The 26,142-nt window shown below is 41.9% G+C and overlaps 1 protein-coding gene and 1 long non-coding RNA gene across 7 annotated transcripts in view; one reads left to right on the plus strand and one right to left on the minus strand.

Annotated features, from left to right (window-relative positions):
• Positions 1-26,142, plus strand: part of NRG1 (neuregulin 1) — a 1,111,639-nt gene that overhangs the window by 623,196 nt on the left and 462,301 nt on the right. The window lies entirely within an intron of this gene.
• LOC123385179 lies at positions 20,170-24,345 on the minus strand. The gene is made up of 3 exons (XR_006597344.1): positions 24,209-24,345; positions 20,587-20,728; positions 20,170-20,329 (listed from the first exon to the last, which is right to left on the minus strand). It is a non-coding gene; the product is annotated as an uncharacterized LOC123385179 (long non-coding RNA).

Below are 26,142 nucleotides of genomic sequence, written 5' to 3' on the forward strand. Positions count from 1 at the left end.
CTTAGTCCATTTACGTTCAAAGTAATTATTGATGGCTATGTACTTCTTGCCATTTTGTTACTTGTTTTGTGGTTGTTTTTGTAGTTTTTCTCTGATCATTTCTCCTCTTTCTCTGTTTCATGGTTTGCTGGTTTTCTCTAGTGATATACTTGGGTTCCTTCCTCTTTATTTTTTACATATCTATTATTGCTTTTTGATTTGGGTTACCATTTGGTTTATATGTAACATCTGCATATATCAGTCCATGTTAAGCTTATGGTCACTTATTTTTTAACTCATTCCTTACTGCTCTCCCCTCCATGTTTCAGATATCTGATATCATTTTTCCATGTTTTTATTTTGTGCTTCCTATTTTTCTTACTCTTTTTTTTTTAATTTTTTTTCAACGTTTATTTATTTTTGGGGCAGAGAGAGAGAGCATGAACGGGGGAGGGGCAGAGAGAGAGGGAGACACAGAATCAGAAACAGGCTCCAGGCTCTGAGCCATCAGCCCAGAGCCTGACGCGGGGCTCGAACTCACGGACGGCGAGATCGTGACCTGGCTGAAGTCGGACACTTAACCGACTGCGCCACCCAGGTGCCCCTATTTTTCTTACTCTTACTTACAGTTTTTGTTTTCCACTCAGAGTGGAAACATTTCTTGTAGGGCTGATGTAATGGTCATGAATTCTTTTGACTTTTGTTTGCCTGGGAAACCCTTTATATCTCCTTCCATTTTGAATAATAGCCTTACTGGGTAGAGTATTCTTGGCTGCAGATTTTTTCCTTTTCAGGGCTTTGAATACATCATGCCCCTCCCTTCAGGCCTGCAAAGTTTCTGTTGAAAAATAAGCTGATAGCCTTATAGGGTTTCCTTTGTATGTAAATGTCTTCTTTTCTCTTGCAACCTTCAAAATTCTTTTTTGTCATTACTTTTTGGCCATTTTAATTACTATGTGTCTTGGTGTGGAACCTCTTTGCTTTGAATGTGCTGGGGGATGTCTGTGTCTCCCGAGTCTGGATTTCTGTTTCCCTCCCAAATTCAGAAAGTTTTCAGCTATTATGTATTCAAACACATTTTCTGGGCCCTTTCTCTCTCTTCTCCTTCTGGGATCTCTATAATGCAAATGTTATTATTCTTGATGGAGTCACTGAGTTCCCTGAGTCTCTTCTCATTATGTGGTATTTATCTCTCACCTGTTCAGCTTGATTGCTTCCCATTACTCTAGCCTCCCGGTCACTGATACATTCCTCTGCACCCATAGCCTACTATTTTGTCCTTCTGTTTTATTTCTATTTTCATTTGTTGAGTTCTTCATCTTTGATGCATTCCTTTTTTCTCTTTGTTAAGAGTCTCACTGATGTCTTCCACCCTTTTCTGAAGTCCAGTGAGTATCTTTATGATCAGTACTTTAAATTCTGTATCAGGAATATTACTTATTTGTGTTTTACTTAGATCTCCTGCTGTGATGTTGTCCTGTTCTTTCATTTGGACCATAATTCTCTGTGCCCTCATTTTGTCTATCTTTCTGTGTGTTAGGAAAGTCAGATACATCTTCGGCTCTGGAAATTAGTTGCTTTTTGAAGACGAGGCCCTGTGGTACCTTGTAGTGCAGTGTCCCCGTTCACCAGAATTGTACTTCAGTCTCCTGTGTGTGTTGCTTGTGTTCTGCTATTGTGTCTGAGTCATATTTCCTTTCAGTCTAGACATCTGCACTGACTCTTTGCCTATTATGGGTTGCCCTTGCTCTCTATGATGTTAGTGAGTTCCGGGAAGGCCAGCTCGGAGAGGGTGTGGCAGCAGGAGGGCTTAGGGGCAGGGCGGTAACTTTAGCAGAATTTGCACAGACCTACTTGGCACATGCTGGATCCCCCCCAGCTGGGTGGCCAGTGGGGCATGGTGCATGGGAGCAGTGGTGGTGGCCAGGACAGTGTGGCAGTATCTGGGCAGCAATTGGGCAGAGTGAGTGCATGGCATTGTCAAAATTTACACTGAGCCACCAGTCAGGGGCCAGCTCCTCTAAAGTGCAAGGCTGGCATCTGGGATTGCAGCACATGGGAGCAGCCAATGGCCAAGGGTGCACAGTGTCTGTGCACAACTGGGTGTGGAGTATGGCTGCTGGGGTGCACGACATCTGTGCACGCATTGGCTGGGTAGGTGGGTGGGATGTTAGCCAAAATGTCACTGAGCCCCTGTCATAGGCCAGACCCCACGAAATGGGGTTGCTGTGGGAGTCTGGCATGCAGAGGCAGATGGTGGGTGGGGCTTGTGCACAGTGTTAACAAAAATTGTGCTGAACCCACCCCACGACAAGATCAGAAATACAGTCCGAATGAAAGAACAGGCTTGGAGTGGGCAGGTCCTCAGGAAAACTTGTGAGTGGGCTACACTGCTAGTAGGTTAGGTAGCAAATGTCCATGTAGCCCTGCCTCCCACAGGTAGCTCCATGTTTATGCAGGGGTGGGGGGGGTGGGGGGGCAGGAAAGGAAAATGGCACCTGCTAGCTCCTTTGTTCCCAGAGAAGCCCCCCAACACTCTCCGAAATCATTATAAACAGATCTCGCTCTCATTGTGGAAGCTGTCGCTTTTATGTTGTCTCTCCTTGGTCTGTTCCCTCTTCAGGAGTGAGGACCCAGCTATCACTCGCCATCGCTGCTTGCCCAGGGCTGAGTCGTCTGCCTTTTAAAGCTCCAGGCTCCAAGTCCCACTGGCTATAGAAACTTTCAGAATTCAGCTCCTCTGCTTTTCAAGACCACATGTTATGGGGATTTGTTTTCCCTGCATAGGCTCCCTGGTGCTGCTTCCCTTTCTGTATCTGCAGCTCCCTCCCTTCTTTAGGCGGCTCCCAACCACTGCTTCTGTGAGTGGGGTACACCCCTATGGAGATTCTTCTCTATGTTTATTGATTTTTTGAAGTTTATTTATTTATTTTGAGAGAGAGAAAGAATGTGTGAGCAGGGGTGGGCAGAGAGAAAGGGAGAGAGAGTGCTCCACACTGTGAGCACAGAGCCTGACATGGGGCTCAAACTCACAGACTGTGAGTTTTGGCTCATGACTTGAGCCAAAACCGAGAGTCAGATGCTTAAGCAACGGAGCCACCCAGGCTCCCCTCTACATTTAGTTGTTGAGTTTGCTCTGCCAGTTTTCAGATAGCTAGCCATTTTACCGACTTGGATGTGATACCGAGTTGTAAATGTGGGATGGAGTGAGCTCACAGTCCTCATACTTTGCCATCTTCCTGGTACCCCCAACTCTTTTTCATATTGTAATTCTTGACAGGATCCGTCTGTGTGTATATACACATACTACATATATTATTAGATTATAATTATATAATGTGAAATTATATAACATGTATATATATTTTAAGTGTCATGAATAGTGATCAATGATAGTTTTGTTTGCTTCACTTCAAAAATAAATTTGGAAACTTGATGTCATTCCTCAATTTTTAAAATTATTATTTGTCTCATGAAATTTAAGTCTTAAGTAAGCTAGATAAGTCTTGATTTTTCACTCCCACCTTGCCATGAGGTGACAGTTCACGCCTGACCCTGACTATACAAAAAAAAGACAGGAAGACCTACCTTCTGAAAGACCACCATGGACTCCAAGAAAGTGTCACCTGTCTCATTTCTAAAAGTGTTTTGAAAATCAATAGCAAGCTCTGAAATCCACTGTATAAAAAAAAATGGGAATGTTTGGGATCATTTAGAAGAAAGATTAGTTTAATGAATTTTGGCCCCCGGTTTAAGGCAAAAAAAAACTATGACCATGTGTTAGATATAACCATATTTCGTGCAGCATGTGATCCGAAAGAATGATTTAATAGCTATAGTCCAAGAAGTGTTGAAAACTCTGATCCGGTTTATAATTCCCAATATAGGACACATATAAACAGAAGGAGTAACCCAAGAATCAAACTGATGACTGTGTCAAGGTCTGGGGAAACTCCATTTTAAGATAGAAAGCCAAAATTTTATCTTCATGTGTGCACATTTGCCTCCTACAATTTTCCTTGGGCATTTCTGCATGGAGGCAAGGGGAGGATTTGACTAGTATCTTTGTCCATCATCTCCCCTCTGCTCCTGTTCTGAAATAGCATATCAGTGTTGGGGGTGGGGGTAAAGCAACCAAGCCTCCTGCAATGAATGATAATGAGGATAATAGCTAATCCTTACTTACCTAGTACTTATGTGCCAGAGAACATTCCATGCACCTCATGAATTCATATTTCATCTATGAACTCATTCAATACAACCCTATAGGATAAGGTCCCTTATCTCCATTTGACAGGCAAGAAAACTGAGTACAAAAAGGTACAAAGTGAGAGTACACAACTACTAAGTGGTACAGCTAACAATCAAACCCTGACCATCCGGTTACAGAGTCCAGCCTCTTAATCACTGTATTTTACTACCTCTTGAGAGAAGAAAACTTCAAATGGGTAATGTTAGTATCCAAGCGTGAGTGCAAAATGAAACAGGGGGCACCTGTGTGGCTCAGTTCATTAAGCAGCCAACTCTTGATTTTGGCTCACAATTTGTGAGATCATGAACGGTGCTGACAGCATGGAGGCTACTTGGGACCCTCTCTCTCTCTCTCTCTCTGCCCCTCCTCATGTGCTCTCTCTCGCTCTCTCTCACTCTCAAAAATAAATCAATAAACTTAATTGATGAAATGGAAGTTAGCCCAGCAGCCTATTATTTACCCAAGATCATGAAGAGATCTGAGAATACTTGGCTCGGGTAATAGGTTTGGGAGATCTCAGTGATCCGTCTCCTGGACCCACATGTGGGTGATGAAGATACCCTGACCTGGAACTCACCTTCCTGGTTAAAACCACCAAATGAGAAAACCCACATGAGTTTGAGTTTTTGTGGTTAAAAGGAGAGGCACATAATTAACCCCCTTAAAAAATCAATATATTTTTTTAATCCATGTAGGACTAGCACATAGTAGGTGTCTGAACTAGGGAATTTTAAACAGTGAAGGTAAACCAATTCAACATTTCTTATTCGTAAACTCTCATTTTTGTCAAATGTAAAACCTTGTGGGTTTTCCTCTTGTTCCAGTTTATATAATCACATTCCAAACAACTTATGTGGACTTTTGTGAGGGTTTTTTTTTTCCCCCCCTCCCACACAGCTCTCCTTCTCTCATCAGGCTCTTGTAATCAGCTTTGGACAAGAGTTATATTCCATTCATTTCTTTTTCTATCCCTTCTATTTTATACGTTCTGAGGCTTGGCTGTCAACTGAATCTTGAACTGGGTAATTAAATGGTTCGTGGGCTCCAACATGTTGTAACATATGTCATACTCCAGAGAGCTTCTCTGCCCCAACTTGATAAAATGAGTGATACCGGGACACCATTGTCATACACACCCCCAAACCTGGGTGTGTAGCCTTCAGCTGCCTGAACTTGTTCAGATGGAAATGGGATTGCCAAAGCACCTAGATATCCATGCTGTGCTTTTATTATGAAAGCTGCATGAGAAGAGAAGGTCATAAGTGAAAAGTGTGCAGTGGGAAGAAGGAAATCTCTCTGAGCCAGAAGCCCTTTGGAAAAACCAAAGGTGACAGCCTAGATAATTTTGAAACCCTGTGTAGTAATGGAAGTTGATTTCACTAACTTAACAAATAGTCATAGACAAAATATGCAGTTTTGGAAAGAGTACCTGGCTCTGCGAATGGTTCCACGCCTCCCCTCCGAACAGCAGCAGCCCATAGAACAAAGGCACCATATGTCTTAGGCCTCACTTCTTTTGTTCCCGACAGTTTCCTTCTTCTTTTTTTTTTTTCTTGTGCCTACTTCTTATTTTTGAATGCACTGTAGATGAGCTCCTCTTCATTCCTGAACTCATTTCGCACTGGCATGAAGTACCTACTTTACTCAAACCTTTCTCAACAACCCTCGGATCTGGATTCCCCATGTCCAACCAGAGCCCTGCCCTATATCTTTTGCTAAGTGCCCCAATCCTTCAATCATTTGTTACTGCAGTGTAGAGCAGACAGCAAAGGAAGATCCCTCTAAGGATGAGCCTACTCTCTGTGATTCAGGGAAGCTTCCCATGGCCCCAGCACCTTCGGTGGGCTGGGGTCTCCCAGACTCTGCTCACCGCCCCCCCCTTGTTTTTCTTGATCCTTTTCCCCCTCCTGACCTTCATTTTCTCTCTTCTCTGCCTTCCCCAATGCCACTTATAGTTTTGGCTGTGGGAAAAAGAAGCTTAATACTATCTCGACTACCTTAGGATACACTTCATAACCCAGGAAATAGAAATAACACTTCGAGAGTTTTAAACCTGCATATGATGGTTTTAAAACAAAAACCATTTTATTTTAGAATGATCTTCAAGTCTAAAGTCACAAAGCTCGTACACAATTCTTATATACCCTTCACCCTAACATTCCCATCTTCCCCTAATGTTAAAATTTTATGGGTGCCTGGGTGGCTCAGTTGGTTAAGCATCCAACTGTGGGTCAGGTCATGATCTCACGGTTCATGAATTCAAGCCCCACATCAGGCTCTCTGCTGTCAGCACAGAGCCCACTTAAGATCCTCTGTCTCCTTCTCTCTCTGCCCCTCCCCAGCTTGTTTTCTCCCTCTCTCTCAAAATAAATAAATAAATAAACTTAAATATATATACATATATATATGTATATGCATTGTACATTTGTCATTTGTCAAAACTGGGAAATTTTTGATACAACTATCAACTAAACTTCAGACTTTATTCATGTTTTACCAGTTTTCCACTATTGTCCTTTATTTCCAGATAGCATATTGCTTTTGCTACATGATGATTTTAAGTGATGATGAAAACAAGACCTCTGCCTACACTCCTGTCACTGTGTGTGTGTGTGTGTGTGTGTGTGTGTGTGTGTGTGTGTGTTTATTTAATGATGCAAATACAAGAGCTTATAGTTCAACATGGAGGTTTTTCTTTCTTGCCCTTTTAGATATACACCACTGCTGAAGTGGCAGGCGTTATCATAGAATATGAAATACCCTTGAGCCTCTGCTTTTCAACTGTGACTATACCAGCTTCATTTGAGAAATGTTTGTAAAATATGCATGTTTTTCCTCATCTAAGATTTATTGAACAGGAATCTTTAGGGAGTCAGGTCCATCCAGGTTGTACTTTTACAACCTTCCCAGTATCAGGCCATCGGGGCCAAAAAAGATTATCTTAGGTATTTGCATTTCAGAAGCTACAACAGACTCCCCATTTTGTATCTCCTAATTTGGGACATATGTCTTAGTATGAATATATGCACGTAACGATTTATGATGCATGTTAGATGTTTTTTTAATAGCTTCCTCCTTCAGAATATTATTTCCCCTGGCAATATTACTAAGTCTATCTTGAATAAAGTGGGCTTCATGCCCCTAAATCTGCACTGCTGTCAGCCCTACTTGGATACAATGTTGTCCGTGAACCTGTGCTTTGGAACCACAAAGATCTTGAGGTCAAGTTCTACATCTGCCACTTAGGGACTTAACAAAGTTATATAACTTCTTTGTAATTGTTCTCTGTCTGTAATAGAGGATAATTATTGCTACTAACATGCAAGATTGCCATGAGCATAAACCACCTAACATATGGAAGGCTTAGGATACAGTATTATTTACCAAATAGAGGCAATCCTAAAAGCCTGTAACACCTGGGAAATGAGAAGATTTATAAAAATCACAAAATTGAGAATACACACTATTAAACCCTGTGTTTGTCTTAGTTTCTTATATAGTTATGATGGCCTCTAAGAATTTCCAACACAACCTCCAATTAAATAGCTCTTTGATGCATTGTGTGTGTGGAGGAAATCTGATTTATTTGTATTTGGAGAGAAAGGAGACCAACTCCCCCCCCCCCCCCGCCAAATTCTGAAGATGTGAGAAGAAGTATCAGAAGTAGAAATTATCAGGGTGCCTCGGTGGCTCAGTCAGTTAAGCATTCGACTCTTAATTCAGGCTCAAGTCCTGATCTCATAGTTCATAAGATCAAGCTCCACATCAGGCTCCATATTGACAACATGGAACCTGCTTGGGATTCTCTCTCTCTTCCTCCCTCTGCCCCTACCCTGTTCGTGCTCTATCTCTGTCAAAATAAATAAATAAATAAATAAATAAATAAATAAATAAATAAATAAATAAATCTTGAAAAAAAAAGGAAGTAGAAATTATCAGGATACTCTATAAAGTTCTAGAACCTGCAGACACCTCATTTTTATATCTTTTCTACAAGTTATGTTCCCTTCTGAAAATTCATGTGGATGTTTGAGAATTAACCCTGCAAAATGACAGTAAATGGTGTGTGTGTGTGTATATATATATACACACACACACACCATTTACTGTATACACACACACACCATTTACTGTGTGTGTATATATATATAAAAGCCCTAGATTATAAATCCCATTACCAAGTATATTACCTTATGTTTCACAGAAACAACTTTGAAAAATGGGGGGGGGGAATGTTTGTAAAGGATTAGAGGTTCTAAATGAAGCGACTTTCCTATTTTTGTCATAATTTGTCTTATTTAATGTGTTGATTTTTCTTCAAATCATAAAAACAATGTTAAGAAAATGCATTAACAAACTTATCTAAATAATACCGGCCAAATCCTGCAGATGCCACAATATGAGACAGTTCACCAAGCTAAGAGGTCCTTGTCATTCCCAAAAGATTTTCTCCTACTTCTTCTTTTTGTCCAGTCCCATATTAATTGGTATCAAGCTTGCACACAATACTGTCTCTCCACTGGGCCATTTGTTAACTGGTTCTATTAATTAGCTACTTCTAAAAGAAGTTTCACTGGGAAGGAATCTTTACCTGTTTTGTTCAAGAATATATTCTTATTGTATAGACTAGTGCTTGGTACCCCGTAGGTCTTTAGTAAATAAATATTGGGTAAACGAATGACAGACATTATGCCTTGTAAATACACCATCTCATTTCATCCTTTTAACATCCCTATGTGATACATACCACTACTATCTTCATGTTACAGACAATAATATGGGTAGATTTGAAAATTACTAACCGTTACACAGCTGATACATAGATGGCAAGTACTTCACAGCCCCTGTAGAAACATCATGGGATACTGCCTTCCTGTCTGACATTTGAGAACATGTGATTCTTAGATTAGGATAGGTTAGGTTCAGGAAAGTTTGGGACAATGGGAGAATATGGAAGTCATGGTAGAATTCCATCCTCAAGGCATAAGCCACATATCCTGCCCTCATTGTCTGACCCTCACTTTGTATCATTTTTTTTTCTCCATTTGTCTTATTTTGTTTTTCTCCTCAATTTGTTTTCTAAGACTTTCAAATTAAAGTCAATTTGTTTTCTAAGCATCCCAGGTTAAATCACTAACCATTAATGGTGAAAATATCCCTGAAATCATTGGGCTATTTTTATGTCCTATTAGCTGAGTAGAGATTAACTTTTTTTTCTCGTCTAACTCCCCATACACACACTCACATGACTGTGGAGCTTCAGAAAAATGCCGAAATTTTCCTGGGTGGGCTGTGTATAAATTTTCACACTGTCAAATTCTCCAAGCAACTCATTTTTAATTCGTCATCAGTCTAGAAATCTAAGCCAACACTGAAAACCTAAGGGCCTGAAAGATTTATTTCAGCATTCAGACCTCCTCCCTGATATTCTGGGGCTGTGTCAACACAGGCAGAGTGCAGTAGAGAGCCAAGGGTATTTAAGAATCCCCTAATGTTAGAAGTGAAGGAGGACTTCCAGGTTTTAGAGCCACACCTCATTTTGCACAGAAGACAATGGAATGTAAAGCCAGCAGTAGCCATACTGGCCTGCCTGTTCTCTGGGTAATTCTAATAATAATGGACAATCGTGGGGAGATTCATATGGGTAATGAAGATTTTTATTTATTTTCAAAGATTGACATCTTTTAATAATTACCACTTTTCTGAAGTTCACACAGCCACAGAATAACTCCTGTGTAAGAAGACTTTGATAAAAGCCATAAAAAAATTTAATTCGGTAATCATTTATTGAGTGTTTGCTGAAACCTCTTTTTTGAAATTTTTTAAATGTTTATTTATTTTTGAGAGAGAGAGACAGAGGGCAAGTGGGGAGGAACAGAGAGAGAGGGAGACACAGAATCTGAAGCAGGCTCCAGGCTTCCAGCTCTCAGCACAGGGCCAGATGTGGGGCTCGAACTCACGAACCACGAGATCATGACCTGAGCCAAAGTTGAACACTTAACCAACTGAGCCACCCAGGCACCCCATCTATTTGTTTATTCTTAAATATTCCATGTCATTCCATGGTTGATCTAAAATAGTTGCAAAAATACATAAATATAAAAAGTTAATATATCTATTTGAATTAATTTGAGGGAAGGGGAATATAAAAAAAAAGAAAGTATTAGAGCCAGGGGTAAGATAAACACACAGAAATATATGTCATGAAACTCTGGAGGGAAGCCTAAATGTCAGTCAAGCTCCCCAGTAAGCAAAGTAAAGAGAGGAAAAGTTAATCAACTCCAACATTCATAGTTGCTGTAATAAAAAAAAAAAAAAAAAAAAAAAAAACACACACATTGTAAAGACACTGCACAACAGTTCATGATAAAAAGACCTGAGAAGTGTTTCCTGTTTGGAGAATGAGGGTCTACAATTTGCAGTGCACTTTGGTAAACAGAGAATATAAGCCGTATACTGTTGTCACTGGACTTATAATTCAGTTGGAAAAGACATAAAAAAAAAAACCCTGAATATGATATAAACAAAAATGAAATGAGTGCTCTAATAGTGATTCCAACATAATGTTAGAAGATCACAGAAAAAGAAAGGAGTCTGGTAGGATTATGAAAGACTTCACAGAGAAAGTGGCATATCCACAGGCCTTGAAGGCTGCCCAGATCTGTAAAGAAAAAGGTTAGGGGAAACATAGAATAAAAGAATTGGGTGGTCAAAGGTACAAACACTTACTGAGAGACTGTTGAAAAGTGTAGTGTCTGTACTGCCATGTATCAATGATGGATTTTTTTCTCTTTCATCTAGAACCACCCTGGAACATTGACCAATCTATGTGGTATTTATCAAAGCCACACTTAGTAACTCCAGCCATCTTTTAAAATAAAACGTCTCAGCATAAAGGAAACATTAATATCTGTATAAGTCTATGACCTTTCAGTTGGAAAGTCTGAACAAAGTGTAATGATAGTTTCATGACAGCTATGGCACGTGCTGTTGTGTCGGAGTAGAAAAGAAGCCTTGGGTTTTGATTTTAAAACCTTCCTGAAATATGAAACTAACAGCCAAAAGGATTAAGCTAACCAGTGAGGCAAGAGGGACTGCTTGCTTTTTGGAAGTGAAATTACTTTCTTGACCCTAAGGACGCCTTTCTGCTCTGTTAGTGTCACTTAGCCAAACAAGACCCAAGAAGAGTTAATGCACTATCTGGCAGGGTAGTCTGGAGGTGTTGAAAGGATCAAGACCGTTGTGATCTATCCTGACTTTTTATTCTCCCAAACTACCTGTGGATATAGTCTGAATTACGAAAGGTGGCTTCCCTAGTTTGGGGAGAAAGCATTGAAGAAGGGTGCTGTCAAAATAGAAAGGACTTTCAGCCTGAGTAGATGAAAATTAGTAAGAAGCATTAAGATTAAGTGTTAAGAGGTACAAAAATGACAGTGTTTTTGCTCCTTAAGATCTTATTGTTAAAAAAAATATGTATCTGTAGATCTGAAGACTATCGAAGCATGACATTTTATCCCCAAACTAGCGGAGAGAAAAGTAATTATTTTTTAAATTTTTTTAATGTTTATTTATTCTTGAGAGAGAGAGAGAGAGAGAGAGAGAGAGAGAGAGAGAGAGAGAGCATGTGCACAAGCAAAAGTGGGGCAGAGAGAGACACAGAATCTGAGGCAGACTCCAGACTCTGAACTGTCAGCACAGGGAGGGCCCAACACAGGGCTTGACTCCATGAACTGGGAGATCATGACCTGAGCCGAAATCGGACACTTAACCAACTGGGCCGCCCAGGTGCCCTGGAAAGTAATTATTGAAAAGACATTCTTCCCATCAATATACATTATGATGTAAAAGATGTACCCCAGACAATGCTTTGTAAACCACATTTTGTGATTTCATTGGAAAAGATAATGTGGGGTGAGCATGAATCGGAGAATTCCGAAACCACTACTCTCTAGAGAAGTGCGCCCTTAATTCCACCGAAGATAAAGCATTTGGAACAAGTAGCCTTTCCCCCAGGAGATAGTTGTGACTTTCAAAATGAGCTGTCACTTACCAAATGCAAAGTGACTGATCTTTTCTCAGAGAAACACGCAGTATCAAATATGGTTTAGAATAAAAACAATACTCCCTTTGAATGTAGGAATAAGTTAGTCAAAACTTCTTGTTCTAAATGAAGACCAAGTATAAGCTTTCATGGTACACATGACCATAAGGAGTCAAGAATGCCCTGACTCCCTGTTGCACAGGATTATACAAAGGACATATATTGTGACACTTTCTGTTTTGTTCTGTTTGGCTTCTGTTGATGGATGATAATTTGGATAATTTTAGTTCTAGGCATTTTTTTCCTAGTGTCCTAAAATGGGGCAGATGTTCATCCATTCATTGTGCCACACTTTTCTTTATGCAACAATTTCATAGAAAACCATGAAGAATATTTCTGAGGAATTTTGGGGAGATGGTTCTAGATCATTGCTACCATGGTGGACTCTGAAAATGGTCCCTGTGATCCCTCACTCCTGGTGTTCCCTCTCTCATGTGATTCTCTCCACTTGAATGGCAGAAGGACTTTTGACTTGTTCCTTGCTGACAGAGTACAAGGTTGACCAAATATATATGACTGCCTTTTAGTGATTACGTGACTATGTTAAATAAGATTGTGGTGCATGTCTTGCTAGAGTCTCCCCTTTCCTTGCTGGCTTTGAGGAAACAATTTCCCATGTTGGGGAATCTCACACGACTAGGAACTGTGGGTGACCTCATGAATAGAGGACGGCCTCCAGCTGAGAACCAGCAAAGAAGTGAATTCTACCAAAAGTATGAATTAGCTTAGAAGCAGATCCTTCCCCACTTGAGTCTCCAATGAGACTGTAGCCCTAGTCAACACCTTGATTACAGGCTTGTGAGACCCTAAGCAAAGGACCCAGTTAAATTGTATTCAGACTCCTAACCCACATAAATTGTGGGATGGTAAGTGTGTATTATTTTAAGTGGCAATTTGTTAAACCCCAATAAAACACGAATACACTTACCAAAAATGTCAACAGCTATTATCAGTCCTGGCAAATGGATTTATTTTCCAGTGATATCCATGAACACTGTGTAGATAGTGATAATTTATGGTGATTTGCTTTATTTCATTTCCTCAGATTCAGAGTATTAAAGATACATTCAAATTTTAGTATGCTGATCATCTCTGCCTTTTTCCTGTGTGTGTGTGTGTGTGTGTGTGTGTGTTTAAATTCAATCATGGTGCAGGGGATTATTAAAAACATTTTGGGGCACCTGGGTGGCTCAGTCAACTAAGTGTGTAACTTCGGCTCAGGTCATGATCTCAGAGCTTGTGGGTTCGAGCCCCATGTCGGGCTCTGTGCTGACAGCTCTGAGCCTGGAGCCTGCTTTGGATCCTGTGTCTCCCTCTCTCTCTGCCCCTCCCCTGTTCACACTCTGTCTGTCTGTCTCTCTCAAATAACTAAACATTAAAAAAAGTTAAAAACATTTTTACTAAACAAAACTTTATATGGGATAGTTCCTTAAAGGCCAATCCTCAACACTGTCTCAAGACTTCTCAGGGCATTTCCTTCTGCAATGTCTCCACACATTCTGCCTTGGATTTTAGTTTGTGGTATTAGGGATCAGTAATGCACCCTTCAAGTCTTTTTGAAGTCTGTGATTTGACCAGCTCTGTGCAGGGCCCTAAAGTGTTCATGCCAAGGAGGGGTAAGACACATCCCCATTCCTCAGGGTATGGAGGCATTAGACTAAAGGACAGGTCTAATCTACAAGTTTGAGGAAATAGTCTATAAAGCTTGGAAACTGACTTAGCTTATAGAACAGTATTCATTACCCAATTTACTTGAGAAACTTAAGAATAAAATCACATATTAATTTATTATTTCCTCCCTTCCTCCATTTCTACCTTGTTTCTTTCCCTTCTTCCTTCATCTCCCAAATATTTATTATATGTGCCCATTAGTAGCATAGAGTGATAAACACTGATGTCTTTTAAATACCTTGTCAAATAATCATTTCGTATCTTCTTATAAATATATTGATTGTCAAGTTTAAAAAGACTCGGTGTAGAAATAAAGGAGCATAAAGTCATATTTTTTAATTGGCTGACCAGTGCTAGAGATAATAAAATAGTTCTAACTTCTAGAAGCTAAGGTCAAGGCTCCAAGGCTCCAGTGCTGCCTGTCGGTGGCTATTTTCCTAAAGGCAATGCTTTTGACCTGCTTGTGGTCTCACGTTTTATCTCCCTGCAACATGGAGCTTCCAGGTCCATGTGGAATAATGATGGCATAGCCACTGTCCTATTCCTCCTTGAGCCAAGACCCAATGGGAATGACAACTTCCGTGCTGGAATTTCTGCAACCAGGTCACCTGGGAAGGGAGAGACACTCTCTGGGTAAAGTCACCCTAATTTTGTTGAAGTGAAATGCTAGTGGGAAAAAGCAGAAGCGTTAACTTAGTGGGATCATAATGCCATGCATGGTCTGTCATGCCAATGGGAAGCAAAAGAAGGAAATTCTTGGGGTGCCTGGGTGGCTCAGTCGGTTAAGTGTCCGACTTTGGCTCAGGTCATGATCTCACACTCGTGGGTCCGAGCCCTGAGTCGGGCTCTGTGCTGACAGCTCAGAGCCTGGAGCCTACTTTGGATTCTGTGTCTCCTTTTCTCTCTGCCTTCCCCCTACTCGAGCTCTCTCTAAAATGAATAAATATTAATAAAAATTTTTTTAATAAAATAAAGAAGGAAATTTTCTGTCAAGGCATTAAGTAATTCATTGGTTCATTAATTCAAGCAGCTAAGCAAAAAACAAATATTTGTTGAGGACCTCTTATTACTTCTCTTACTCATAATGAAGTTTTTAACAACAAAGTTCATCTGTTGCTCCAGGAGCAATATAATGACAATGGCCTTAATAGCATGTGAACCAAAAATGATTGCGATGTAATTTATATCCAGAGTGCTTGTTCCTTTCTCTCTCAGAAGTTGTTAGCATGTAAAGCTTGTAAGGGAATTTAATACCTGTTTTTCATACATGCATACCCACACGTGACAATATTGAAATATTTTATGAATACTCGTGTTAAACACCAAATTCATTATGATAAGTGCTACTGTGATTCTGAACATTTTAATGTACTATGGAGGCATCGGAGTAATATAAAGACAAGGTTGTATGTAAGTAGGAATGCTAACTGATCTGCTTTGCATGTCCAGCATATTTTAGGTGATAACAGATTTTGTTAGACTCCTCTGTTAATATTGTGCAGTATGGAGTCATGAAGGATTAGAAATAAAAAGTAATAATAATTGTCTAAGCCATCAGGAAGGGCCATCGAGGTTCTGAGCAGAGATGCTGTGGAATCATGCATGAATTACAGGCAATACAAGCAGCATCATTATGGACTCCTCAGTTTACATATTTAATCTAAACTTCTCAGTCTTATATCATGGGGATTTTTTTCACTTAATGAAATAAAAAATAAATAAGCTATTTAAAATTGGGACATGACCGTACCTGAAGATGATACCAAGTCACGGGAATACTTGTGAGGCAAAAATAGGGAAATACAAAATCTCATCTGCAAAGAGGAGACATTGTTTGAACGCGTATTTAATCAGTGTGATAGCGTGCTATTCCAGCATGTTGCCTTGAAATGCCCTGTACTGTGTCTTTGGGTTTACCAATCACAGCATGAAGGTCCAACTTAACTTAGGTCCTCAGCAGTAAGGGAGAACTGGCTTACACCGGCTTGCACATGCCAGGTATATAATGTCTCTTCCTAACACACGTCCAGAGACATCCCTTTGGTAGCCCGCAATTGGCCACGTTGGACACATTTATGCCACAGAAACTGGCAAATGCAAGGAATCAAACTACAAATGCTACAGATCCGTTTTCTCTCTTTTTTCTAGATCCTTGTCAAACATATTCTGGCTCTCATCACCACCTGTAATTTTATGTCCCTGTACCTTGTACAAGGTACCTTGTACCCTTGCACAGTGAAAGCTATTGCAGGTCTATGTATTTGAAGGTAAGGCCAGTTCTAGAAAAATATAAATTAGGTGAAATGTGTTCTGGAGCTTCTTTGCCCCTTTTACTTAATTCTCTTTCCCTTTCTACCTCTCCTTAGAATCTCACCTTTTTGTCTTTATCTTTTTAGCCCTGTCCCAGCGCTAGGTCTCCTAAATCAGAAAACTTGCCAGCAACTGTATGAAATTATATGGAACTGTATGTGTGCCATAGGCTGAAATAGTCTTCCTAAAAGTCGGAAAAGTAGAGCAAAAGAGAAAGAAGAGATTTAAGTTTTATATCAAACCCTGTCTACTTAGGACTAGCTTCATCAAACATCTTCAAACACGATTAACAATAAATTCTTTACGTGTGATTTAAGAAGTGGATGTATGAGGATTTGGTTCATCGCCTAATGATAGGGAGATTCACAGATGAGGGGCAGATACAGAAGAGCAGAGACTGGGTACGAACCACTACACAAATCCCCAAAGTGGGCTAAATTCTTTATTAGGAGGAAACACTCCTTTTGCTCCCACATAAAAACTCCTAATAAAACATGTTATTACATTCATTGCAAGTCTTTCAGTCTTTCGTTTAAATGTGAACCAATGGTCCTTGATTTGCTGGAATTTCGCACGGGCAAGGACGAGCCTCGTGAATCCCCACGGCCTGGGTACGTCAACAGCACGGCTTCTCTTGCAGAAGCGTCTTCTGCGCTATAGACCTTTGAGTGGACTCACCACCGGGTCTGCGCCTAAGCCCTGAGAGCCACCTTGGGTTAGGGAATTGGTCAGCGTACGTCTCTGTGTGTGACCTCTTGCCTACACTCGTGTTCCTGGGGTCATAGGAACTTCCTGAAGCCAACCTCAGCTCTAGGAGTGTGAGACAGTGCCCGGCATGCCTTTTCAGGTCAGGTTCCAGACACACAGCATGGCATCCTTCTAGAAAATTAAGTGGGCACAGGAGCAGTCCAGGCAATGACTGGGCTTTCCTCCCCGCCCCCCCCCCCCCATTATTGTGCAAAGAGCTATTTTTTTTCCACCAGCCTGCCTTGGTGAGTCAGCATCAGCAAGAAACTTCATCTCTTCATTGATGCAGGTTAGAGCATTGAGTTTTCAAGCTTCTAACATTAAACTGTAATTTTTCCTGGGTTAGGGACCTATTAACTAAATATGAGCCAGTAATAGATCTTTGGTAGGATCTATTACATTGGCCATTAACAGAAAGTAGGACCCTGAGGGAATGATGCACACACAGGTAATTTTCCATTTGAGGTTGGTGGAAGGAGACAACTCAGAACACATTTAGTTTAGAATGTTGTAGTAGACACAGAGGGGGGTGCTGGGCTGCTGGAGGCGTGGAGCCTAGAGAGTGAGCAATGAATGCCATGAGCATTCACTGAAGACAGACTCCTACCTCAAAAGTGGCCTATAGCTGACCCTGGCTCTGTGTCCCAGGGGGTCATGCATTATTGATCAAAATGTCAATACACCTTTTGGGCTGTGGTTCACAGGCTAACTCTGTTATCTTAGAGATCTGTACCAAAATATTCATGGTTCCCAGTAAAATAAATCAGTGCTTCCTTCACCCAAACCAGAAACACCTATTGGGACTGTTATCCAATTATCTGGTGGAAGAAAACATTGATAAGCACACTTGCAATTGAAAGAAATATTTTTTGAAGTTCAGAGGGCTGAAGAGTTGCATTTTGATTGACAAAATAATGAACCTGCTGATGGCGTCCAGGATTAGTTGGCTGAATTTGTGTTCATTTCTCCATAAATTTGCCAAAGTCCGAAGAGAAAATGCGTCGAGGCAGAATGATGAGCCATTTGATTAAGCGTGTTATCAGCCTGGTGGTGGCCAAATTCTACCCTCATATATTCATGCACACATCCTTTGCTATGAGTTGCACATGTGCTTTGTGGTTGTGGGGCAGATTTAGGTTTGTTTTTCTTTCTGTCTTTTCGAGTCTAAAAACTCATCATTTAAAGTGTTTGGAAGCAATTTAGAAATGCTCTGAGATTCCCAACCCCCTCCTGACTTTTGGAATACGTGCAGTTATTTTTTCTGGCACAAAAACAATCAGAAAAGAACAAAAATGTCAGGATATCTTCCAAAGAAAGACATGAAGGTACTATTTACTTTATTTGTAAACCACCATGACTTCTTTATTCTTACCTGCTGTTACCAAACAATCATTTAATAGTGGGAAAAAAAAAGTGGAAGGTAGAGTTTAAGGTCGGAGGTTGGGTATGCAGTATTCCTGAACAATTGCAGAGAACTGTTCTGTCACTTTTATTTAGTTGGTGTTTAACTAAATTTTTTTTTAATGTTTACTTGTTTTTGAGAGAGAGCGAGCGAGCGAGAGAGCATATGAGCAGGAGAGGGCCAGAGAGAGAAGGAGACACAGAATCCAAAGCAGGCTCCAGGCTCTGAGCTGTCAGCACAGAGCCCGACGCAGGGCTTGAGTCACTGGATACATTTTTTAGAAGCAGCATCTTGAAATGCAATGTCAATTGATTTAGAATTCCTAATCATTACACTTTATTCCTAAAAATTGGTAATAATGAGAACATTGCTTTTTAAGTAGATTGTGGTAGGTTGGGAACCAGAAATGAGGGAGAAAAAAAAAACCTTAAAGACTGATGTTTTTCAGAGTTACAGAATTATGTGGGATTTGTTGGCTAGTAAACTCATTTCCATTGGCGTTTCTTTAATATGTGAAAGGTAGTCCACGGTTTCTATCCACAGTGATCTCCTGTCTGCAGAACAATGCCCAGTCCTGATAACTCTGTGCGTGAAAATTAAGCATTGTTCCTCCAAAACTGGCAGGATTAATGTCTTTGTTTTGTTTTTTACAAATATCCCTTGTGGCTGAACCCCAAATGCTTATAATTTGTTTATAGGACTGACAAGCGGGGGCGGGGGACAGGGGAAGAAGAAAATCAATCCCAAGCAGGAAACCTGAATAAAGATGATGACAAGGGTCACTAGATAATCTCTTTGTGCTCCGGCAACTAAAAACATGCGTGCGATCCAAGAGCATCTTGCTGGTTCCTACGCTCTCTCATCTCCGTACAGCTCTTTTCCGTGTAGCTCCCAAACTTTCACATCTGTTATGTCTCGACCCCATTTACAACTTCCTCTGTCAGCTGGCTCTATCCTCAACCCACCCATGGTTCCTGGGAAGAGTTTTCCTTAAAACTAAGGGGTTGAGGTGCGTATAGGGTGGGCGGGAGAAGCTTTTCTCCTCTCTAAAGATACTTCAGGCTCTATTTTTTAGCTTTCGGGAGACCCGAGAATAGATTTGAGCAAAATGTTCTTAAACACAAAGTGTTCTTCAACCCTAAACGCCCCGAGTCTGTCCTTATGTCTTTGTTTCCTTTCTTCCCATTAACATTCAAAACAGAGCTTTGACAGGGCGAGAAAGCGGAAGAGTTTTCGTGATTCAGCCCGCTACACTTTATTCCGCGCCTTTTTTCACATTCCACGCTGGTCTTTTCCCAGCCACCTGAGTCTTGACCCAGTTTTACCATCTTCCCCATCTTAACCCCAATTTAAACATCTTCGGGAAGCCAAACAAAACATCCCCGTCTGCTCCAGATGTGTCAAATCAAGTTCTCCTCTTTTCATTTTTTTCCAGGCACATCCTCCAGCAAATGTATAAACAGGTTGCTTTTTAGAAGAAGTAGAGATTAATCTTTCCCTGGAAAAAAGAAAATCACGTACACGTTGGAAACTTTGGCCGTTTCTCTCTCCAGAGAAACGCCGTGTAAATGAAACTCGCAGCCTGATCCTTCCATGTGCCCGCAGGGGAACGCAGCCCCACGCTTTGTTCCCGTATCCTCTGCCTCATCTGGCTTATTATCCTCTGCTGCGAAGAAGATCTGCCCCACAGCCAGATACTTGCCTTTGGCCCATCTCTGGGCGGTTTGAAGAGAGCGCCGCACGATGTCTGACAAGGCGGCCAAGCTAGATAGTGTGAGGTGATCAGAAGACGCCCAGGCTCCGTGCCCTTGGGGCAGCTTCTCCCTCTCCAGGTGTTCTGTCCCATGAGATTGCACGATTCGGTCACCTGTTCAGTCAACAATTCTTTGTTATCAACCTCTGGGGTAGGAAGCACTGCTCTGGGGTCTGGGGATCCAACGGTGAGCAAGATACATGTCAAGTCCCTGCTCTCATGGACCCAGAGGCAGACAATAAGATATACCACTATATATATACTATATAACATGGCAGGTGGAGATGCGTGCCCTGAATTAAAATAAGGCAGGTTCCAGGGATGGGGAGGGGCCTGGGCAGAACAGGGCTGGGAGCTCAGGAGGGCCTTACCTACTGTGGCCAGGAAAGCCTTCCGACTGAGGTGACATTAGAGCAGGCACACCTGAGAGAAGTGAGACGGTGACTGGAAGAACAGAAACCTGGGGCTGGATCATGGTTGGCAGGTCGAAATGTCTCCAGGAGCCCCAACTAGCTACAGAAGAGGGAGCAAGGGGAGAGGGGAGGGAGAGGAAGTGAGAGAAATAACCTCAGGTCAGAGCATGAGGATTGAGCTTCTCAGACTCTACCGTTTGTGCACATCCTCCAAGGACCTTGTTAAAGTGAAGACCCCAATTCGGTAGGTCTGGGGCAGGCCCAGAGACGATTTCTAACACACTCCCAGGTGACGTCCTTGACACCGCTGGTCTCCTCACCGGGCTCTGGGTAGCAAGGACGTGGGCCATCTTGGCCACAGTGAGAATTGTGTCTTGAGTGGAAGGAAATGGGAAGTCTCAGAAGCTTTTAAATAAAGGGAAGTGGGGTCTGACCGGTTTCAAAGGAGCCGCTCTGGCTGCCATGTGGAAAATGGGGCTAGGGAGGAAGTGGGAGACCTGGGGGGTGGAGGGACTGGTGATTGGAGTGGTCGAGGTGAGACGGAGCCGTGTTGGGACCCGGTTCATGCTGGGGAGGAACAGTCACACCCGGCCGCTGCTTCATGCAAATGTGGGGATCGGCCCTGCCATCCAGGTTGAAGCTCACATCAGGTGTTAACCTGTGGCCCAGCCGAATCCCGCGGGTCAAAGGGTCTTCGATGACTTGGTGAAACCAAGTCTGAGATGCTTGCTCCTGGGATCTCAGCTGCCTCATTCCTGAATTTGATTTCTATTCCCGACGTGCGTGTTACTAGTGAATTAAATATGAAGTCATCCCCTGGTGTCCCTGTAATGTGCGTTCGCTATTGCAGGTGAGGTATTTTTGTCCATCTCCAAAATAAGCCAGCATGACTTGTGTTGCATCACAATGTGGCACATTAAACTAAAACAGGACCCATTTAATTTTTGAAACTTTATTTGTGTGTCTTTAAATTTAGGGCACGACACTGGACTGTAAGTTCATCTCAGGAAAAGAAACTTCATTGGGGATAGAAACTAATATCCAGCCGGTGGTGTATCATTATGCTGGGGTAGTCTTGCTCACTTTGAATTCCTCAGCTGAGTTATTTTTCTTAATAATCATTATGTATAATTCAAAACATTTATATTTTTACCCCGCCCACTGGTTTTATAATTTTCCCGAGGAATCTTCCAAAATGTATTCAAATTGTCCTAGTGTAGTGTTTCTCAACTAGGAATGATTTTGACGCTTATGGGACATTTGGCAATATTTGTAGACATTTTGATTGTCCAGACTTGGGAAGGTGCTACTGGTGTCCAGCGGGTAGGGGCCAGGAATGCTGTTAAACATCCTCCCTGCACAGGACAGTCCCCACAACAAAGGGTTATTCATTACTGAATGTCAGTGGGGCCAAATTTGAGAAACCCTCCTACTCCAGTAACCCTAAGAACTCCCAACTGTAGGAAATGTAATCCACCAAAGACCCCAAGTGCTGTGCCCTGGGCTTTGTCAGACATGTGCACTGAACCGTCCTCCTTCCCACAGGCTGCTCCCAGCCGGTGACTGCGCATGGCATGGCTACTAGGCATGGCTTCTGGGGAGAATAGGGATTCCCCTGAAGGTCAGCTTTGGCTCCATGATTCCCCAACACCCTTGCCAAGACCTGCTTCCACAGCACAGCATCTAAGACACTTTGGCCTAACCTCCTCCCTCTCCTCTCCCCTCCGCTCTTGCCAGACTGAAGGCTCTCCCCGTCTTTCTCAGCTCCCTCCCGATTTTCTCGGAAGACGTTTTCCCTAGTAAAATCCTTGCACATTTTATCCCATTTTAGGATCTGCTCCACAGAGGGCCTGGATTAATATATCATGGCATGAAATAATTGAGAATAGTGAATTTATGAACCTTCCCCATTATAGCAATAAGGGAGCCAAATGTTCTAATAGACAAAAATGATTCCTAAGCGAGAGCTTGGCTATTAAATTGTTAGGGCAAAAAGAATTAATAAAAAACTAGAAGACGGGGTGCCTGGGTGGCTCAGTCGGTTAAGCGGCCGACTTCGGCTCAGGTCATGATCTCGCGGTCCGTGAGTTCAAGCCCCGCTTCGGGCTCTGTGCTGACAGCTCAGAGCCTGGATCCTGTTTCAGATTCTGTGTCTCCCTCTCTCTGACCTTCCCCCGCTCATGCTCTGTCTCTGTCTCAAAAATAAATAAACGTTAAAAAAAAATTTAAAAAAATAAAATAAAATAAAAAATAAAAAACTAGAAGATAAAAATATTTAGGAACAAACTGAGGAAACCCAATTATTCAAGAAAACACAGCAAAACAAAAAGAATTAGTTCTTGTTCATCTGTTTAAAATGCAACTCGAGCCTCACCTGAAGCATCTAAACTTAGGAACCAGAATGAACCCTCCCCCCCCCATGCTCACTTTTGAAAACCCAGACCTGTTCCAGGCACGGTCTGGACGGCGTCATTTCTAATTAGTGAGATAATTTCCATTTTTGGATGTTTGAGACAAACATCCTGCCATCCTCAGAAAGCCTGTCAGTATTTGCAGCTCTGTCTACTTCGTGTGCGAACTACCCATAGGCTTTGGTCAGGAAGAATCCCGTGTGTGGGCACATCCTCATAGACCACTCAGCGCCACTCCCTTCCCTTTACTGGAACAGTCTGCCTCCCTTCTCTGTGCTTTCATGGGTAGATTCTGCCCAGACAACGATCACTCTCCGTGGGTTGCCAAACTCCACCCTGCTTCCTGGGGATATATGAGTCCCTCCTTGCATGGCATGCCCCTCAGCCACCCACCACTGCACAGGTGGCCCCTGAAGTCAATGGTCCTGAGACTCCCAGGTCCCGATTTGTGCCATTATGAACGCCAGCCAGAGAAATACGCAGATCTTATTCCCAACTCATACGAGATTGTGTTTTCTTTGGATGTAACCTCTTTTTACACTTTTGAGATATATTATGCTGATGGATAAAGTGGCAATTCTCTCCCTCAAGCTAACATGATGGCCTTTCTGAAACACACTCTCCCTGCCCCCAACCATCAAACTTAAAGAAGCCCAGGAGATGCTCCAACTTTATTCTGGTGCTTGCAGGTCAGGTATAGGGCTGACCTACTCCAGAGCTGCATGTGGCTTTGGGGGGGGGGGTGTCTGCAAGGGGCCCTAGTATTTCAATGCCTTCTCTGTGCCAAGCCACATGCACGTCACTTGTTATGCACTAACTCATTTTATTCCTACAAGAGTTCTGTGGCATGGGTATTTTTCATCCCATTTTATTGATGAAAACTGAGGCTCAGGAAGTTTAAGTGACTTGCCCAAGATCACAGGGTTAATTGGCGGCAGGAGAGTCATTTGTGCATTCCCATTCAAATTCCAAAAGTGCTTGATATGTCTAGATTATATTCTAGGCAATACTAGTTTTCAGTAGGCACTCTCAGTACCCAGATTGGTATTTGAACCTGCTATGTTTTTCTGGCTGGTATATAGAGTAGCACCACTAAGGAACTTCTACCAGAAGCCAAAGTCTCCACTCGGGCATGGAGGTAACTGGCAGTCCTCCCGGGGTCTACTCACCAGTGCCAGCTGATTGAGAGCAAAAGCCAGTCTGTTAGGGCAGTGCCCAAGTTCCTGATTCCGCTGCAGAAGTTGGGAGCCAAGTCAATATCATCAGTCACCACATTGCGTCAGCAGCCATCGTTTACATGCGGTAGGTACTCAGTAAGTGCTGACAAATTCCTATGGTGAATAAATGAAGGAACAAACAAAAGCATTTGTAAAAGTCACCAGGTTGTAGAGTAGAATGAGAGATTTAAGCTCATCTAATTCAAACTTCTGCAATATCCCCACCAAGTGGTTATCTAAATTCTGCCTGATACTTCCATTGGCAGTGGAAAGAGTCTGTGAGAGAGTCTGTCCAATTTACCAGGACTCGGGCTGTTCAAAAGGAAGCCCTGGTCAAAAGACACTTTTGAAAAGGAAAGTGCAAGAAACTAGAAATAAGGAAGAATTATTTTACGTGACAGCTTATCAGCTTAGAGATTTTGTTTGCTCAAAATTCTGGTTCAACTTGAAAACATTATGCTAAGTGAAATAAGCCAGACACAAAAGTGTGATTCTACTTCTAGGAGGAGCCTGGGATAGGAAAATGCATAGAGACAGAAAGTAAAATGATGGTTCTCAGGGGCTGCGGTGAGGGAGAACACAGGATTATTGTTTAATGTGTACGACGGTTCAGCTTGGGAAGATAGAAAAGTTCTGAGGATGGTTAGTGGTGATGGTTACAGAAAGACGTGAATGTTTTTGATACTGCTGAACTTCACACTTAAAAATGGTTAAGATGTCAACTTTTATGTTCTCTGTATTTTATCACAATGAGAAAATTTGTTTAAAACGAGTACGTTTACACAAGACCAAGAAGCATTTAAGTCATCACTTTCAGATATGAGAGTACTTATGAGTATTGGTATAAGGATATTCTGAGGCTTGAAGGTGAAAGTTAGGTGAACAACTCCCCTTTCTGAAACCTTACCCAACTCTCAGAGGCTGGTGCACTAGGAACTGGATGACACGAGTTTTAACTGGATGCTGTTCAACGATAATCAAGGCTATAGGGATTTTAAATGTCTTGAAAAGTTTGAGATGGAATGTAACTGGGCACAGGGCACCATTAGGATGGTGTATTTGTGCCCCTGGTGGGCAGAGTACAATCTGCACAATGTCAGACCAGGGCTTTGGCTGGATGGTAAGTTTTCTCTCTCTCTCTCTCTCTCTCTCTCTCTCTCTCCCTCCCTCCCTCCCTCTCCTTCTCTCTCCTTCTCTCTTTCTCTTTGTCAGTTTCAAAAGAAGCCATTAACTTATAGCTACTCAGGACTTCCCACTCTGAATATGAAGAGCGTGTTGTTTTCCTCTTAGATCCAGACTAAACTAGTTGACTGGCTGGGAGCCAACAGAAGGGGTGTATACAGTCTTCATTAGGCCAGATTTACCATCCGCCTTCCATAAGTGGTTCAACATGCCTTGTGACATGCTTTCCATCCTGCAGTGGTTCCTGCTGGCGAAGCTTGCAGTTGGCTTCCTCGTGTAGAGAGCTAATTTTCTCTAATTGCTTCCAATGAGGGGTGGGAGGCAGGGGGGTGGGTGCCTTGCTCAGGGCCGCTGCTCTCATCAGCCTCACCAAGTCGTGGAAGCAACTTTCATGCTCATGGTCTTGTTCTGGATATTTGAGTGGGAAGGTCAGGCCACACATCCTGAGATCGACAGATCTTCAACAGACTGCTTGACTCTTAAAGATCTTACTCACGTGGCCTTTAAAAACTTTCTTTGTTTTGTTATGATTTTTCAAGGAATTTTATTTCTGATCTTAAGAATAATTTGTACTCGTTATCTTTTGAAATGGGCAAATAAAGAAAAAGGTTTAAAAAAAGCACTAAAACCATCTTCCACTGTATTAATCTAGGAAGATCACTATTAACATTTTATCCCCGTTTTATTTTTTAAATAAGTCATTT

The sequence above is a fragment of the Felis catus genome, chromosome B1, assembly GCF_018350175.1.
Source record: "Felis catus isolate Fca126 chromosome B1, F.catus_Fca126_mat1.0, whole genome shotgun sequence".
Taxonomy (NCBI): Eukaryota; Metazoa; Chordata; class Mammalia; order Carnivora; family Felidae; genus Felis; species Felis catus.